At 42.9% G+C, this 18,333-nt stretch overlaps 1 protein-coding gene across 5 annotated transcripts in view; it reads left to right on the forward strand.

Annotated features, from left to right (window-relative positions):
* Nucleotides 1-3,169: 3,169 nt before the first annotated feature.
* Nucleotides 3,170-18,333, forward strand: part of GNG12 (G protein subunit gamma 12) — a 123,569-nt gene continuing 108,405 nt past the window's right edge. For 2 of the 5 annotated variants that reach the window (XM_045835359.1, XM_045835358.1), the window contains exon 1: nucleotides 3,170-3,336. The gene's annotated coding sequence lies outside the window, so the exon portion shown is untranslated. The remainder of the gene's footprint in view (nucleotides 3,337-18,333) is intronic. The other 3 variants (XM_045835361.1, XM_045835357.1, XM_045835360.1) reach the window with 3 other exon arrangements.

An 18,333-nucleotide genomic window follows, 5' to 3' on the forward strand; every position in this document is an offset into this window, starting at 1 on the left:
GATGTGGGACACTGACCATCAGTGCGTTACACAGATGATTTTGATAGTACTTGGATGGGCTGATTTTTACTTTAACAGTTGTTGTCTCAGCTTGGGACTACCTAGAATCAGACCCTGAGATGAGGACTCAAGGGAAAACAATTTATTAGCATCCAGGCCAGCTTCACTGATGTACAATCTATAGAGTCACACACACATACCTGTGTGGTCACATGGCTCAGTATTTGGTTTAATACCCTTGAAATTCTTAGTAATTTATGAACTTTTAAAAATCTTTCATTGGACCTTGCAAACCACATAATTGATCCTGATTAGGATGTGTTCCTGGGAAGCACTGATAGGGGAGTGGGGATTGGGACCTGGAAAGATAAGAAAGTCCAGAAAGAATGGGTAAAGGGGATGAAACATATGCTGACCGATGGACATTTGGTGGTGAGTATGCTATAGTGCATAAAATTATTTAATTATAATTTGTTTTCCATGAAACTTAGATGTTGTTAACCAATGTTACCTCGATATATAATAATAATAATAATAAAAGAATGTGATGTCAAGCAAGGTTCCATAGGGAACCGGGAGATAATTTGGCCCAGTCTCGTAGGGAGCTCTGTAGACAGTGGAGATCCAACCTAGAGTTGTCCCAGCTTGGGGCAAAGGAACTGGAGTATTTATACTTCCATACTCCTTAGTCATTAGAAGAAGACTGGGCCAGTGGCAGGGTCACATTACTTCCTAGGCACTTTCAGTTGTACCCTGTGCCGGTAAAGCAAATCCTGCAAGCAGAGGGTGGTGCTCTGACAAGGACATTCAGCTCCAGTGATGAGAATGAAAACACACCTGAAACCAGGGTGTACAAAATTCAAAAAGGATCAGAAAGGATGTGGCGGGGCACTGACAGTAATTGCTGGAGTCAAAACATGTACTTCAAAGTGATCGAGGGCAAGAGACAGATGTTTGCCTATCAAACCCAAGATTTTATGAGTGAAATTATTACCAGCAAGGGTAATAAATGTAAGAAATAACAAAAGTAAGTCAATCAAAAATATAAATTAAAAATCATATGATATGAAGGTGAAATATGAACAACTGAAGTTTGGACACATCAGCAGAGTAGAAAGCACACTGGACCCAGGGTTGTGGGTAAAAGCACAAAGTTCCGTGGGTTTGAATTCTGGCTCTGCCACTTCTGGACTGCACGGCTTATTTCCCTATGTCTACCTGTTAGGGTTGTTAGGAGGATGAACAGTTAACATATGTATTTAAAGCAACATCTGCCTTGTAAATGTTAGCTTTCATTATTCCTGCCTAGCTACTAACTAGATCTGTACTTCTCAAACTATCTGTGGTATTTCATTTTCATCTGTTGCATACTGATGTTATTATACAACATGATAGATATAAAATGGATAAAAAGAAATTGAAATAAAAAACACACAAAACACAAGGCCATATTTTTAGTTATTAAATTCAACAGGCAGAAAAATACTCAAATGGCTATAAAAGTTTCTACACACTCATCTTCAACTTCTATGCTTAATCTATTACAGACAGATGACAGATCCCAGACCATCACTGTTCTATGGGCCACACTTTGAATAGCACTAAATTAGAGTAAACCTTCAATAAGCCACTTAAGTTTTTGATGCCTCCGTTTTTAGGTCTTTGCCAGAGATGAATGAGATTATGTACATGAAAGCATTTACTGAGCTATAAAGTGCCTCAGAAATGGAAGCTACTGGTAGGACTGTAGGAGTTGAATCTATAGTCTGTGGCCAAAAGATAGAAACTCCAGTGTATGGCAGTCTCAGGCCCTGTTGGCATCATGCTGTTCTATATAGGGTGTATCCTTGGAACTGTCAGTATCTGCAAACCAGTCAAGCATTTTCTCTCACTGTACAACGCAGGAAATAAAGGGCTCCCTTGGCAGGCTGTGGCTTGCACCCCAACAACTACTGCCATCCACAGGTTGCTATAACCACACTCCAAGCATCCAAGCACAAACTTCCCTTACCTGCAGCATCCCTTCTGCAGCCTGGTCAAATGATTTTACCCAGAATGATATTTGAGTAGCTGTCAAGAAGAAAGTAAGAGTGAAGATAATGTTCTTACTGTGTTACTTGGCTCCTAGGTTCCCTGGGCCTCACTTCCCTTCAGTTGGTGAAACTCAACTCACAGACATCCCTCCCCACTGCTCTTAGACTCCATTTCAAGTATGGACTCTTCCCACACTGGTTCTAAGTGACCTACTTTGGCCTCACCTCTTTTATCTCCACCCTGTCAAACAAGAAAGCAAATGTTTAGGGATATGTGGGAAGTCAGAGAAGTGGTAAGATTTCTGGACATCCATCTTTTTTGCTTTCTGGACTTTTTAAGGTTGAGCCCCCTGTCTGATTCATCTTGGTTTCTCCTCCTTCACCTTTAATGCAATGTGTGTGGCATATAGCAGGTGCTCAATGAATGTTCATTGAATAGATTTATGTACGAAGAGTTTGAAGTCTTGGAAACAGAAGTGGCTCTTCACACTATCGCATCCTGAATCCACTCAGGGGGAGAAAAAAAAAACAAAAACCATTGATTCATTTCGCAGAACTCTGTCAGGTATTGGGCATTCGGGGAAAAAATTTCATGGGGGAAAGATGGAGGCAAAGTTCATAAGGGGTAGATGTACTTCAAATACAACAATCCCTAGTTATATCTCCACTTTCTGGGAAACAAAATCACTCTGTGGCCCCAGGGCCCTTTAAATTTTACTGCGACTGTTTTCTTAAGAAATTCCTGGAGCGGAGCCTAACTTTGGTGTAGGGGGTTGGCAGCGCGAATATTCTCGGCTCAAGGGACTGTTGGCATCAGGGTTGACCAGGCGTTCGCACGCGAAGGAACCTTCCGAGGAGTCAGAGCAGCCCCTTGGAACATCCTGAAGTGGGGGTCCCCGAGAATACTTGAACTCCAGGGCCTCAGCGAATTCGGAGAAGGAAAAATAGGAATGGCCAAGACGAACAGACGTTTGCGGAGCTTCACCGCTCCGGACTTCCCTACTCCACTTGCCCGGACTCTACGTGCGACCGGCGGCCGAACCGGGAACAGCCGGGGCGTCCGGGGCGGAGGGAGGGCCAGGGCCGCAGGAAAGAGCCGGGGCCGCCGCTGCCCCGCCCGTCGGGCTGTCCGCCCCGCCTACCTCGAGTGAGGCGGAGCCGACGCGGGAGCAGCTGGAGGAGGAGGTGGTGGAGGAGGAGAGGTCGGAGCCGTCTCCTGGAGCCCTTAGAGACAGAGTGCCCGGCGGCAGCGGCGGGGCAGCGCATCGGCAGACGAGTGAGCCCCCGGCGGCGGACTCAGGTGGTGAGTCGGCTGCCCGCGGGGACACGGGCGCCGCGCGGGACGCAGCGCTGGGCGTCGGCCGGCCAGTTTGGGGGCCCGCTTCCGAGTTCCCGGTGCTGGGAAGCGAGATGGAGGGAGGGAACGGAGAAAGGAAGGAAGGGGAGAAGAGTGTCCCGGAGGGCGGGGACTGGCCGGGGCACTGGGCGCCGGAGAAGGGGATGGTGGGGGGTGGGGGCAAGGGACGCCGAGACCCGGCACCGACGGCGCGCCTGCTTCGACGGGCGGCAGCCGTAGGGTACGGGGAGCCCGGGGCCCTTCAGGGCTACGGCCGGGGAAACCGCCCCTGGGATGGGGGCGGGAGCCGGGGTAAAGGTCTCCCTGCTCGCTCGCTTCCTCGCCCTCCCGGGGCCACGCGCCCCGCGCGCGGTTTGGGGCTGGGAGGCTCCGGTGTTCCCTGCCCTGGCTTTGTGGCGGTGCCAGGTTCTGGAGGAGAGCGGGCCTCTGGGGGCGACCCAGCGCCACGCCCCTCTTCCCTACTTTCTTCCGCTCCTTCTCGGGACTAGCCCGCGGGTGCGCAGCCCTGGAACCCGCTCGGCGCTGAGGGTCAGGCGGGGAGGTAGCGGGTCACAGAGAAGAGGACCCAGAGCTCACACCCCGCGAGGCACCACCGAGAAGGGGGTGATAGGTGTATGGGGAAGTCAAGACTCAGGCATGAATCTTGCGTGATTTTTAAAAAAGTACTGTCCAGGCACTTATTTCATGGATCAGAGTGACTTTCTTTTTAATTTAATTTAAAAAGATTTTTTAAACTAGGGCATATCAACTAAAGCTAATTTTCAAACGCTGTAGCTAGTCTCCCGACACTCACTTGTCCCTCGCCTTACGTTTGTATCTTGTAAACGTGACTTAAACCATTCATAACTTTCTAAAAGGAACTCGTGATTCTCGTTAAATCACCGCCGTGGAGTAAAACTTTGGACAACAGGAAATCTAAGAGAAGGAATTGACAAGCCTGTCATCTTGTGGTCACCCCTGTCCGGGTGAGGTTGTATGTATACAAACAAGTGCATAGAGAAGGAAATGGACAAAAACCGGAGAGAAGGAAGGTCCCTTGTGCCCGCGCGTCAGGGCACGTTTAATGGCTGCTCCAAATGGAAACAAGCTGGGAATTTATTAGTCCTTGTGGAGTTGGAGAAACTTCACAGGATCAGCTTCCTTCCCATCAGTTATCCCCCACCCCCGGCTTTGCGGACACTGTTTATATTTCCTGGGGCTGTTGTAGCTTCGTTTGAATAGATTGTCTATAATGAATCTTTTGGATCTTGTCAGAGGCAGGGTCTGCCTCTGCGAGTTCTCTACTTAAAAGGGGAGTTTGCCTTGGTTTTTAAAGTGCTAGTCACTGTAGTGCACCATTGCTGGTGCCTCTCAGCTCTCCGTGTAAATGATCGCAGGATGGCGGCCCTCACCTAGGAGAACCAGGAAGGCAGGCAGCGCTAGACTGACGGGTTGGGTTTTAGTATTGCCAAAACAATCACATCCAAATAAGGAGCTGTTTTTTATTTTCAAGGCAAATTGTATGTATTGTATTAGCGAGTCCCCTTTCCAATAAACAAACATGATTCACACACCACAATTTTTCAAAGTAATCAAACGTTTTATAGAGACTTCAGTGATAAAAGGACTTTCTAATCGAATGTTCAGTCCCTTTGAGTTCCCTAACAGTTAACTAGCCCCATAAAACCTTGGTGCAGGTCCAGAAATGCTGAACAGTGTAAGAACTGCGACTTTACACTTTATAAAAAATGCAGTCATATTCTTACTGTGTTTAATCCGAGTAATTCCCTCAGTATTGAACCCCAAGAGCATTTAGATTTGTGTAGAAAGACATAAATATGTGAGTCTGTGTTTCACAAGAGACTGAAAAGGTTAATATAAAATTTTTTATGCAGGGAGCTCCAGGCACATTTGAAAGACTAGCTCTCTAACAATGAGGTTTACGGGCTGGTGTTGTCACTTGTTGAAGGACATGGGTGGTTTGTCAAGTTGTAACAGCTAAGAGCTTCCCAGTGAACACGTTTGAGGAAATTGTTAGCTAATACAAGATTAGGTTTTTGTTGTTGTTTTTGAAAACCTCTCTCTGGGAGAAAAAGAAAATTCACATGTAGAATTATGTCATTCATTGTGTGGATTTGTAATTGGGTGTGTTGGGTTTTTATTTTTATTTTTTTAATTTTACATGTCAGCTTAAGCTTACTCTAGGGAGGAAAATTGTGGAAGTTAAATACAATTTTTCCAAGGCCTGATTTGGAAGAGAAGTAGTTTAACAGTGGTTTGTGGCATGGGTTTTGGTGTCAGAGACAGACCTGGATGGGAATATTAGTTATTTAACCTTTTTTAGTCTGATTGGTAAAATGAGAATGATAGCAGCCTCTATTTCTGGGTTTTTTATGAAAGTATATGAAACAATCTTTGGAAAACACTTTGTAGCTAACACACAGTTAATGTTTAAAATTGTTAGATATTTTACTTATCTAGCTGACTCCGGCAGCAGGCTATTGGGTAAATTACAAGATGGCAGCTTGAATGTTCGGGAAGCACTAGATATTGCAATTTTAAATTCCAAAGAAGGTGCCTGATTTTATAGAAAGATAGATGTAAAATATTTGTGTACGTATGTGTGTCATGTTTCTACCACAGTGATATGAATAATTATGATTAATGTATTAGCAGTTTTAACATGCTTTTAGTGTTCAGGTTATAGATGTATAATGTTTTTAGAACTAAGCATTCAGAAACATTCATTAATCATATTTAAATTTAAAGAGAATTTATATTTTAAATAGTCCAGTTTATTAGTCCTGGGTAGGAAATTAAACAAGGAACGGAAGTATTTGTCTTTAACCAAGTATGACTTTTAATTAAAGTATGAAGAAATGTGACCTAAGGGTGTCCAGTTATTTACTTTTTCATGTACCGATGTCCAGTGCCAACAGATAAGCCATAAGTAGTGTTTAGGGCTGATTGGGGGTGTTTCATAAATGTTTTGTAAAAGCATTATAACTGATTACATAAACTTTTGTAGGAATGCATGTTCAGTTAATTCAGGAAATCTGTTCATCATATCATTGGATCATTTGCAAAATTTTAAAAATGTTTCCATCTTTAAAAACAAATCCTTTTTAAGTGTCCATTTTTTTATTCTTAATGCACATCGGGTGCATAGGATCGGGCTGATGGGAATCAGCTCATGCCACACATCACTTCTCATTTTACTAATCATTCCACGGGGACACAGAGATGGTGCTCTGTAATATTTTAAAATAACTGTAAAGGGTGTAGTGTTATTATGAATCATTTCTTGCCTATCACGTTATACTCTGAAGCAGTGGAGGACTTGATTGAATAAAGTATTGATTTTTTTGACTCCTACAACATCATGGCACAGTGACATATTCCTGGCTTACTCTTCTAGGTGTGTACAGTGTGGGCAAGTTAACATAATATCTCTGAAGTTCAATGAGGTGTTGGGAGGAATACGAGTTACTCTAAAGCATTTAGATCAGTGCCTGACACATAGTTTATGTTCAATAAACATTAATGTAAAATTATTACTTACTGAAATTTTCCTTCTAAATATTATATAATTGCATGTATTATTTTTGTAACAAGAAAACTATATGAAATTTCAATGTTTCCCAAAAATCTAAAAAAGCTTAGTAATTTAAAAAATCTTGCCAAGCAGTGCTTATGAAGTAAGAGAATATAATTAGGCAATTGTCATTGCATCTTTTAAATGTGAAATGGATTGCAATATTAGTTTTTTCAACAAGTTAATTCTCCTAGATCTCTCTCTTATTTTCCTTTCTTATTAGAAACTTTTTAAAAAATCAGTAATCCATGAAATCCATGTCATGCTAGATTAAGTAGGGGAAGGGCAGTGTGCACAGTTATAGCGCATTTTTATAATTACAGCCAGGTTAAAAAAAGTGTATGTGTAAAAAAGAAAGTCTAGAAGAAAATACAGACAAATGGAAGGTGGGACCATGGTGCTCCCCCTGCCTAATTTTCCCCCAATGAGCATGTATATATAATAAAATATAACCCATTTGTGTAAAAGTTACTCAGTAACAATTCTGGTTTATTAGTTACAAATACCAGAATTTTATTGTTGTTTTAGAAAAAATACCAGCTCACATAGCAATTAAATGTCAAAACCTTGGTAGTGAGAATTGTTTAGCAGTAAAAGAGAGGCTCGTTTAGAAGTTTGCAGGTTTATCTCTGTATGTTTGTAATTAGCATCTGCATACAGACCAAGTCTACCAACCTGGACTTATGGAAATTGTCACTTCCCGGATCCAGGCCTTGCATTGATGAGCTGCATGCCCACAGCACCTTCAGCGTGTCAAATGCCCATGAAGACAGTCATGAGGAAGACATAAGTGCACTTTTTAATTTAACAGGAAAGTTCAATAGATAAAAAATACTTTCAGCAGAATTGTATGACTCCCTTTATTGATCTGTTCTACATCCTGGGCCCAGGTCTAAGCCTTTCGCGTACGTGGTCTTGCTCAGTCTTCTCAGCAGGCCCGATGAGGAAGCTGAGGTTCCGTTGGTGGCCAGAGCAGGGGTCCACCCAGAGTTGTTCTGATTGCAGGTCCCATTCACTAAGCACTCTGCTAAGAGCTGAAGTGGAGGTGTGTTCAGCCCTTTTTAGGGACAAGATGACCCACTGAGAATTATTGTTGCCTTTCATTGGTCTCATCCTTCTTCAGCTGTAAAAGTTGAAACTTCTAAAATTGCCTCAGAGACCCAGCTGGCCTGAAGTGGTCTGCCAAGTCAGCCTCTCGAATCCCTGGATTCCCAAAGTGGGCTTGAGAGTACAGGTGAAGAAACTGGCCTACTAAGTAGTCCTAGAACAAGCTCATACCAACAGGTCCTGTCCTCCACACTTTTCCTTTCTTGGGAATGAAAGGAGAATAGCAAGCAGGCGGCTTGGATCCAGGGCAGAGAGTGGAGGCGATTGACTAAAGGTTACCTCTAGCTGAATTATTCACTTATTGCCAAGTCTCTTGAAAATCATTTCTAGTGTCACTTAAATGTTTGGTTTATCATGTCAGGCTTTACTGGGTATTGTAAAAGTGTTTAGCTGTGAGTGTCTGGTTGCCATTCTCTGACAAGGAGGGTTTTTGTCTTCTTTTAATGGATCTGCATTTCAGAGGATTACTGTATAATAAAAACCAGGATATTTCAGACTTTTGATACTTTCAACTCTGCTGGAGAATTGAATTAATAGCTAAAAGAAGAATCTCTTTTAAGTCTGCCTTAGTGAATCAATTGCTAAGAATCTTTTGCAGTTTTTCACATTCATTGATTATAAGCGGGTGATTTTGGAACCAGAGGGACAGAAGCCCTTACATCCCATGTGCTTTCTTGCAGAATAAACTACCATTCCCTTTGTAGTCAATGTCTCGTAACTGACATGGAATCCCCTTTGTTGATTTGGGAGAGAAGTGTAACTTTCAGTTTAACTTGGGCTGGATGATCAGGAATGCTCACTGAGCAGGTTCTGGATCAGTTGTCCTCTCTGCTCTTGCATTCTGTGTGTAGAGAGTTGCCTTTAATACAGATGGCGTAGTGCAAACCAGCGTGAACCCTTTGAGGGTAGAATCTTAACTTTACTGATATAGAATAATAGGCTTTTATTTAGCTGCAGATTACCAGCCAAGATGTCCCTGGGCACTGGACATTAAAGTCTCAGCCCCCACTGGGACCCTTTGATTCAGACCTCAAGCTTGTAGTAACCTCACATTGTGTCTCTTTTTCAGGGAGAAATTATTACAGAGGAACAACATGGTATAGCTCTCAACATGAGCTAAATAAACCTAAAGATGGAGTGAGGAATCAAAATCTTGGGCAAATTGGAAAAGTGTTGAAACCAGCAGACTTGGTGTCTGTCGTGTACCTAGACTGACAAAACCTTTTGCATTATTAGACCGTGGCTGGCACAGGAGACCGTGGGGCTTCACATGGGTGAATATGGCCATGACTGGCTGCTTGGACTGGTTGTCAGGGAAGGGCTGGATGTCCAGCCAAGAAGCAGAAGGTTTGGATTATGACTTCTTGACAGGGCTGCGTTGAACTCTTGTACAGGTTATTCACTGCACAAGAGTGCTGGCCAAGGAGATAAGTGCGAGCTCAGATCTGCTCAAAAAACCACATGTCCTGGGCTCAAACTATCTCTGCCTGAAGGAAGGGGCAGTTCTTTCTGATGCCATTAAGCCTGCGAGGCGGCGTCTACTAGGAGGGGTTGCCTCTTTCTCACTTACACAAAGGCTGGATGTGGCCAGCAGTAGCTCTGCCTCTCACTGCCTCTCTAGCTACAGTCACCCTCTAAATGCTGTCGGCCAGCAGCGCATGGCACATTGTGGGTGCTTAATAAATGCCAGCGGAATCAAGGAGTAAAGCCACGTTCTCTGCAGTGTGTGCCAGCCAAGTACATCAGCCACTGTTCTTTTCTAATCAGAAATATAAAATTGATTATATTGGATGGGAAATGCACATTCACTAGTGTGTGTTTCCTGTGACAGGCTTCTTCCTCTTCAGTTCATCATTTCCTAAGGGGCAGGTAAAGACCAACACCTGGGGTGTTGTTGACATTGCCTACTGTTAGTTGACTACCAACAACATGCTTGGCATTGCCTGATATGTACATACCGGGGTCTTGAACCCCTTTTGTAGTCCCCCTGATGAAGGGACTGCAGTGCTGACTCCTGGGAAGGTGCACATGGCTTCTTGTTATTTATTGACCAACTGTGGGCCCTCCTCTGGGGACAGAATGCAAAGGACAATGGCCTCAGAAGCCTTTGGAACTTACCTATGAGCACTGCTTCTTGTGTAAAAAGATTTTTCTAGTTTAGTGGGTAAGAAGTGGGGAGCCTTATTACTAAAGCTACCAAAAATGAAGAAGGGGAATTTGTGTGTGTCCCATCCCGCCCCATGCCACCCCCCACCACTCTCCTACTGCCAGCTGGTACGCTTCTTGCACACTTTCTCTTTTAAGTTGATCCTTTAGAAAGCCTACTCCCAGAATTAACTTCCCTTTCCTGGCTCCTCTCCTGGGAGGCAATCTGTACAGCAGGTAGGATCAGCCATGCTTAGTGGATCAAACTGCTAAGGCGGTGGTTCTGAGGATAAAGGCCTGGGTTTGTACTTAGGACCTTGGTCTTCTGCTGTCTTGTGGGGAGGCTGCACCTTATGGGAAATGCCCACAAGCACAGAAAGGTGAATGTCTTTCACATTTAATCTGGTTAAATGCAGTGTTCTTCAGGCAAACTCAGATTCCCAAAACAGAAATAACAGCAGATAAAAATTCCTAACAAGGATTCACTACAGAATTTTTTAGATAGCAAACTTACCTGTTGCATTTATAACATGATTTAATTTTACAAAATTCCAGAAGTCTCCACTTTCTGGGAATATTTCTCTGCTGAATTAAGCAGAATATTCCGGCACATGCTTTGCCTTCTTTTCTTTTTTTTTTTTTTTAAGATTTTATTTATTTATTTTTTAGAGAGGAAAGGGAGGGAGAAAGAGAGAGAGAGAGAGAAACATCCATGTGCAGTTGCTGGGAGCCGGGGCCTGCAACCCAGGCATGTGCCCTGACTGGGAATCGAACCTGCGATGCTTTGTTTCGCAGCCCACACTCAATCCACCAGCCAGGGATATGCTTTGCCTTCTTTTCTTAACATAAATATATGATGAGCAGCATGCTTCAGCCATTACTGTCCAAAGCCAGAAAGTAAATAAATATTCCTGGTGTGTAGCCTGGGAGGTAACCCTAGTGCCTCCCGTTCACTTACAGTTCTCTTGACTTCCTTCTGGCCGTGATAAATATCAGGGGGCTAAGGGACACCCGTACCCAGCAGGTAACATAAAACAGGGCAGAGTTCAACTTTTCACGTTCACTCTGCTCACCTCCTGAACTCTGCACTGAGGTTTCTCTGATTTATTGATGTCGATTTGAGAACTAACCTGCATCAACCTAGTTTCCTAGACCCCTGAGCTAAACTTAGCCTTGTGTCTTTTAAGAGTGTCTTGTCCTTCACACTCCTGTGAAAAATGACTTATACAACCTCTTCATTTTTTAAAATAGGCAACATATGTATATGGTACTAACAAACCTTACAACCCTAGTAAAAGGTACACACTGAGAAATCTTGCTCCCATCCCATCCAAGCCTTTCCCACACTCCCTACAGGTAGCAACTTGTAAATACTATCAAATAAGAATATATATTTTTATTCTTTGTTCTTTCACAAAAGGTAACATGTTACATATACTCTTGTATGCCTTGCTTTTTAAAATTAGGAATATGTGCTGGAGATCTCAGCACATAGAGAACTCTCTCTCTGTCTCTCTGTTTCTCTGTGTCTCTCTTTCAGTCTTAATAGTTTTCCATTGTGTGGACATATCATAGTTTTTTTGGCCAACTCCTATTACTGGACCTTTGGAGTATTTCCAGTCTTGTGCTATTATAAACTGTGTTGCATTAACTAAAGATGTAGTAAGTCATTTTGCTTTTGTGGAGGTGTACCTAAAGGGTGGATTCCCAGAAGTGGGGCTGCTGAATCACAGAGCCCACTAATCCCCCTCTGGATGGGTTGACTCATTTTGCCCTCTTACAAGCAATGTACTGGACAGCCTGTTTCCTCGTAGAACCACCAGCATCACCAGCAAGAAGTGTGTCATCTCATTTCATTTTTCCTAATCTGGTTAGGAAGAACTGGAAACTTCAAGTCATTTAAATTTTTCAAATGATGAATGAAGTAGAGGTTGGGTACCATTTATATTGGGTTGGCCAAAAAGTTGGTTTAGTTTTTTCCGTATGATGGCTCTAGTAGTGCTTAGTTGTCTTTAACTTCATTGGAAACAATTTTATTAGATTGTACTGTGACAGCTGTTATATCAGCGTGCACTTAAAAAAAACTTACCAAAATTGGTGAATTTTTGTGCAGCCATTTTAATATTGAAGATGGGAGAAGGTACGCAACATTTTTGGCATATTATGCTTTATTATTTCAAGAAAGGTAAAAACACAACTGAAATACAAAAAAATGCGTGCAGTGTATGGAGAAGGTTCTGTGACTGATGGAATGTGTCAAAAGTGGTTTGCTAAGTTTCTTGGTAGTATTGACATTTTGGCCAAATAATTCTTTGCTGTGGGGCTGTCTTATTCATTGGAAGATCTTTAGCAGTACCCCTGGCCTCAACCCATTAGAAACCAATAGCAGGAGGTAGCTGACATACTCAGACTATCCAAATCAATACAGTTATTGGTGAAAATGAAAAATGTGTCTTTTATTTTACAGAAACAACCATGCGGACTTTTTGGCCAACCCAGGATATCTTTTCCTATGCGCTATGCACGCCTATTGATCCTCCTATGGGCATTTGCTGACCTTTCCTCCTGAAGCAAGCTTCCTGCCTGCACTGTTGTCAAAATCTCTTAAATACAGACTTAAGAATGTGATGGCTCTTTTGGGCCTAAGGGTAAAGTTGGCTGCCAGATTGTCAGTGCAAAATCGAGAGAAGTGGAAAGTAGGGGTTTATGCCAAATGCTAATGTCTGATTTATAAATAGTTTTCTGCTAATGGCATTATTAAACTGGGGCTTCTCCAAAACCAGTATGAGGATGATCCTCTAGTCTAGAATTTCTCCCTCTCAGACAAAAACAAGAGAGAGAAGTTGAGAATATATAAATTCCAATGGCATTTTCTGAAAAATCTTTTAAGAAATCTAGAGTTTTCTATTTACATGCATCTTTTGAAAGATTATACATGCCGCATTTTTTTAATCTTCTGAATTGGGCTCCTGTTCTCCATTTGATCTCACTATCAGCCATTTACTCTATTTCCAAGGTGAAAGAGAAGAGAAAGCAAAAGCACAATGTAAGGAGACCGGCCAGAGTTCCGGATCTGACAATGGGTGTGGGGTTGGAGTTGCACAGAGTCATCTTTCTTTTTGAGGTGCTCTTTCAGTTAGCACTTGGGATGCTAGTATAATATAATTTTCCTCTTTTTAAAAATGAAATCCATGGAGAGAGAGATTATGGGCTAGGACATAGACTCTGGTTTCTTTGGTTTGCATTTAGAAATTCATACGAGGCAGTGCTATATAAAGTTAGCCTACAACTCCATCAAAAACAAACAAACAAAAAACCCGAAGAAAACCTCAGAACAAAGATAACAAAAACTCTCCTCAGAGTTTCTACATTTATCAGCAGCTCACGGAAGCTCCAGAAAGGAGGATCTGATCTTCCAGGCCCTGCTCTCTTGTCAGCTCCTAAAAATGTGGATTATTATTTTTGTGAAGATTGCTTTTCAGCTCTCTAAATGCTTTTTTTTCCCCTTCCAGTGCTTCTCTTTCTCTGTTACTGTAATGTTGATCTCCCCCACTATAGTATTGGTTCTGTAAGGACAGGCTCATGGCCTGTCCTGTCCCTATTATTCTAGGACATTGCCTAGCACCTTGAGGTGCTCTGTTGATGGTGGATCATTGAATGCTACTGCAGGTACCTTCCATGGCATTTTGTTTAAGTGCTGAATTGGGCTCCTGGTTAGGTCTTTGTAGTGAACATGTTAGGGATCCCATGCCTGGGTGGAGTTGGTAGGGGGCAGTCACGTCAGCCATTCTTTGGCTTCTTAGCAGGATTTTCCAGCTCTTACATGCTCTCTGACAGTGTGCATAGTGGTTTAGAGCTCAGGCTTGCAGCCTGAATCACCTAGACAAGTCATCTGACCTCTCAGATGACTCTCCCATTTTCAAAATAGAGATAATAACACCATATTTCTACAAATCTAAGATGTCATCAATTATGAGACCTACCATTATCCTGTGTGCTGCAAAGAAAAAAAAATTACCCATTCAGCTATAACCCACATCAACCCTAAGAGTGCATTAGTTTTCCATGACTGCCGTAATGGATTACCACAAATTTAGCAGCTTAAAACAACACACATGTATTATCTCACAGTTCTCTAGGTCAAAAGTTGGCATGGGCTTGGCTGGTTTCTCTGCTCTGGGTTTCACACATCTGAAATCTCATCAGGGAACTTTGGCAAGAATTCTTTTGCAGGGTCATGTAGGTTGTTGGTAGAATCCAGTTCCTTGCATTGTGGGGCTGAAATCTGCCTACTTGCTGGCAGTCAGCTGGAGGCCACCCTCAGCTCTGAGAAACCTCTCTCCAGTCCTTGCACTTGGACTCTACATCTCAGAGCCAGCAATAGCACAGCAAGTCCTTCTCATGCCTGGAATCTCTTTGAGGGCCCCTTCTGCTCCATTTCTCTGCCTCTAGCCAGAGAAAATTCTCTGTTGTAAAAGGCTCATTTGATTCAACTGGGCCCACCTGGATAATCCAGGCTACTCCCCCTATATTAGGATCTGTAACCTTAATTATACCTGTAAAGTCCCTTTGCCATGAAACAACATATTCACAGGTTCCAGGGATTAGAACATAAACATCTTTGGGAGAACCATTCTGCCTATCACAAAGAATTATCCAATATCAGGAATATTAAAATGTGAACAGAATATACTTCTTAGAATTGACAAAATACTACCTTTATCTTTGGCTTAGGAATAAAGGAGCTACTAATGTATATAAAGCATCTAGCATGTTAATAGTAAGTGGTCAGGTGTAAACTATTAATATAATTAATATTTATCATAGTAGTCACAGAATGCCCATCATTTTAAATTTAAGTTGAAGTTATTCTCACAGTTAAATGCATTTGGCAAACACTGAGAGAAAATAGCGTACCAACAGTTGATTTGATAACAGTGATGATAATAGCAACCCCTTGAGCGACAACTACACATCATGCACTAGGAGCTTTATGGATTCTTTCTCTTACCTTGCAGCAGCCCTCTGTGGTCGGTCATACTGGCTGCATTTACAGGTGAGGCAGCAGGTTCAGAGAGGCTGCGTACTGTTTCACAGCACAGTAGTAAGTAGTGGTGGCATCTTGCTTTCAATCCCGGTCTTATCTGATTCTTTAGTGAGTGGTCTTCATGGTGCCATGTGACCTGTCCCTCCGTCCCTGGTGATACCATGTGAAAAGTACATGAGGAACAGGTGTCCACCAGGTATGCAGCCTGGAGGGGTGGCCTCCCGGAAGGAGAAGAAACACAGGGAAGAGACGTTGCCCTGTGAGGTGTCTCTCTTGTAGACAGATAGCTCTTTGCTAGTAACTGTTTAGCTCATTGAATACTAAGGACCTGTCTCATCATCTTTTTTTAATTTTCTAATAAGCACAAAATGATCTTTTTTTCCCCAAAAAGTACTTATCAGTTATCCACTTTGTGGGGATATAGATATGAACAATATTGTGGTATTTTGATTTTTAATAAGATCTACACACACACACACACACACAGACACACACACACACACACACACATGCACACACATGATCTTCCTCCCTTTCCTGGCACAGAGCTCCTAAAAACCTTGGGATTTCTTAAGTGAGAAGATAAAGGTATATTTTTTTCTGTTAGTGGGGTGACTTTTGGATCACACTGAAGGATAGGAGCTGTTTGCCAGGAAAAGCAGCCGTGTGATTGGAAGATTGGAACTTTCAGTACCACTCCTCTGACTTCCTGGAAGGGAAGAGGGGCTGGAGTTTTTTGAAGCAGTCCCTGATGGCTAATGATTTAATTCATCAGGCCGATGTAATAAAACCTCCATAAAAACCCAAAAGGACAAGGTCCAGAAAGCTTCTGGGTTGGTGAACAGGTGGAGATGAAGGGAGTGAGGTGGCCTGGAGAAGGCCCGGAAGCTCAGTGCCCTTTCCCCATACCTCACCCTGTGCATCTTTCCATCTAGATGTTCATCTGTATCCTTTAATATCTTTTGTAATAAATCAGTAATCTAGTGAGTAAATGGGTTTTCTGAGTTCTGTGAGCCACTCTAGCAAATTAATCAAATACAAGGAGGGGGTTCATGCAAACCTCCGAAGTGTAGCTGGTGTGTGAGAAGCACAGGTGATGACCTGGGTTTGTGATGGCGTCTGCACTTGCTGAGGGGGCAGCCTCTTAGGAATGGGCCCTTAACCTGTGGAATCTGGTGATCTCTTCAAGTAGGTGATGTCAGAATTGAGTTCAATTTTAGGACACCTGGCTGGTGTGAAGAATTGCTTGGTGGTGCGGAAACACTCCTCTTTGCCCTCCTCAAGGAGAGTTTGGATGGGCGACCAGAACCCTTTCGTACATTGCGTGTGATTTTCAAAGGGAAGAAAGCAGGGAATGTCTTTTTAAACCATTTTAAGTATTACCTGCACAAAGGGGAAAGGAAAAAAGGAGAAGAGTGGTTTAGCAGAACTGGATAAAAATAGTAATTACCAGAATTTGATAAACTACTGTAGGATCAGTTTCTAGAGTTTTCTCAAGACACAACTACAGATTGTCTATCTTAGGCTCTTCAAGTTCAGGTAGAATTGTTGGAAACCGTCTCATTATCTTCTCATCAAAATGTGCTTTTCTTCTTCCCTTCTCTGAAAAAGTCATTGCAAAGCATCTCCATCCACCCAGGAAGCCAGGCTCTGAACCCCTGAGCACCTGGAACCCCTCCCTGCTCTTCACCTCCCTTCAGCTCAGACACCTCTCACTCCCTACCGGTGCCTGCACTCTGCTTGCTAACTAGCCCCCATGCCTGCTCTTCACCCCTCACTGCCTCTCACTTGGATTGTGGCCATGGCTTCCTAGCTAACCTCTGCCCTTCACACTACTGCCAGGGTGATTTTTCTAAAACACAGACCTGAATGTGTCACTTCCTGTCTCATAGCTCCCCAAAGGCATCTCACTAATGGGTTTCACACTGATCAGGCCTAAGGCCTCCCTATGCTTCTTATAAACTCTGGAATCTTGGAAGAATTATTTAGTTGCTGTGCCTCAGTTTCCCCATCTGTAAAATGGAAGTGATGATAACACCTAACTCACAGATAGGTCATGGAATTGGAGTGAGTTAATGTGTGTGGAGCTCTTTGGACAGTGCCTGGCACATAGAAAGCCCTCAGTGAACATTATCCTTGACAGCACAGTGGGAGATCCTCTTTCTTACTACTCTCCACATCATCCCTGCTTGCTCCTGTGGCCACTCAAAATGTGTGTGGTCTGCAGACAGAACTGTTAATGATCTGCAGCTAGGTGAGTGTGCCCACATGCAGAGTACATATTTAGAGATTTTCATGGCAATTTAAGTCATTTTACATATCTTGAAGCTAATAAAAAACTGGACTTGCATATTTTTCTAGCATTTTGCTCTTACTGCATTTTATAAAAGTATTGGTCCATGATGAATTGGAAATAAAACCAAAAAATTAATTTTTTACCGAGGATAGTTTGAGAAGCACTTCCGTGTTCCCACACAACCTTTCTGTTGATTCCCACTGGCTGAGTTACCCATGCTCACTGCGGACCCTTGAATCTCTCGGGATTTTGTCTCACTGTTTCCTCTGCCTAGAGTTCATTACTCATTTATTAATAAATGCCAGAGCCTGGGGACATAGGCCAACTAAGGTACTTCCTCTACTTTTGGGAAAGTCTCACTCAAACTACCCAGTGAATTCCTACCTGTCTTTTGAAACCTGGCATAATTTTATTCTTTCTTTCATTATTAAGAAAACATGTATTAAATATCAGCTGTGTCCTAGGCACTGGCTGCATTCCGTTCCTACTCTTAAGCGCCACCACACTAATGGGGGTGATGGACACACAGACACATAATGACACTAGGATAGAAGTGTTAAACAGCAATGTGAGTAGCAAAGTGTGGAAGTACAAAGGAGGGTGTGCCTGGCTTTTCCTTGGCTGGGGCAAAGGTGTGGGGAGGTCAGAATGGTTTCATAGGTAAAGCAGATGCAGTGTCATCAAAATATGAAAATCCTGATGTTGAGATCTGGCCCAATGCCAAGGCCCAGCGCTGCCACTCACTAGCCATGTGACTTGGAGTGAGTGACTACT

This window comes from Phyllostomus hastatus, unplaced genomic scaffold (genome assembly GCF_019186645.2).
Source record: "Phyllostomus hastatus isolate PE091 unplaced genomic scaffold, TTU_PhHast_1.1 phas_contig_209, whole genome shotgun sequence".
Taxonomy (NCBI): domain Eukaryota; kingdom Metazoa; phylum Chordata; class Mammalia; order Chiroptera; family Phyllostomidae; genus Phyllostomus; species Phyllostomus hastatus.